Source organism: Pinus tabuliformis, chromosome 7 (assembly GCF_031772625.1).
Source record: "Pinus tabuliformis cultivar Carrire ecotype Pingquan chromosome 7, CPIR1, whole genome shotgun sequence".
NCBI lineage: Eukaryota > Viridiplantae > Streptophyta > Pinopsida > Pinales > Pinaceae > Pinus > Pinus tabuliformis.
In genome coordinates, this window is record NC_142293.1 from 1,154,818,590 (window position 1) to 1,154,819,884 (window position 1,295).

Sequence of the window (1,295 nt, forward strand, 5' to 3'; positions counted from 1 at the left end):
AAACCATCCTGAGTGAGGGCATGTTCACCTAGTAATTATGAGGTGTTTTAGTATAGCCCACAAAGATCCCCCTCTCTGTAGTGGGCTCAAACTTTTTCCTGCTATCGTTGGAGACATGACAATAGACTATGGATTCAAAAATGCAAAAGTAGGAGACATTTGACTTCCTCCTGGTGAAAGCCTCTTCAAGTGTAATCATTCTGACAATTTTGTGAGGGCTCTTATTTTACAAGTAAACAACTGTATTGCAAGTTTTTTCCCATACGGAAACTGGAAATCCATGGTCATGTAACATTGCTCTAGCAGCTCCTACAATGCTTCTATTTTTTCTCTTTGCTACTCCATTTTGTTGTGGGGTGTGGGGTGTAATAAACTCCCTTCTAATAGCCTCCTTGGCACACAATTCTTTGAAGGCATTAGGCACATACTCTCCTCCATTACCACTTCTCAAGGATTTAATTTTCTTTCCAACCTCATTTTCAACTAAGGCTTTAAATTCAACAAGCTTTGAATAAGCCTCATCTTTCTTCTTCATGAAATAGATCCAACATTTGGGAGAAAATCATTTATGAATATTACGTAATACTTGTGCTTTGTATTTGAGACTGTGGAAGATGGCCCACACACATCTGAGTGAACTTGCTCCAAGATTCTCCAGTTCTGGTATCTCAATCCTAGAAGGAGGATTTAACATATTTTCCAAGAGTGCATCCCTTGCAAACATCATGTTGATCGAGGGTGCATTTTGGAATCCGAGTGGTGATTTGTTGCATTATTTTTAAAGCTCCATGGTGTAGGTGTCCCATGCACCTGTACTAAATCTCTCCAACATGTCGACGCTAAACATGTTCTTCCTTGCTACTTAATGCAACACATGCATCCTCGGCTACCTTGTAGATATTTTTAACCCAGACACCAAACAGTTTTACTTGTTCAGTAGCAACATGCTTCAGATAAGCCTTCTCTCTCTTTAACACCACATCATATCCTTTGTCTTCAAGTACAACTACAAAAACTAGATTTTTCATTAAACTAGGCTCATATATTACATTCTTTAGGTGAATATAAGAGTCGAACTCCTCTTAAAGGAGGAAATTCCAATTCCTTTGGTACTATACCTTCCATCATCTCTAAGCTCTATGTGTAATTGTAGGTCCTTCTCCTCTAAGCTACTGAAGAACTTCTTATTTCCTATCATATGAAATGAAGACCAGAGTCGAAGTACCATACACTACCTCGTACATTACTTTCCATGCAAGCAATGATGGTGAAATCTAACTCGAAGTATGATGTGA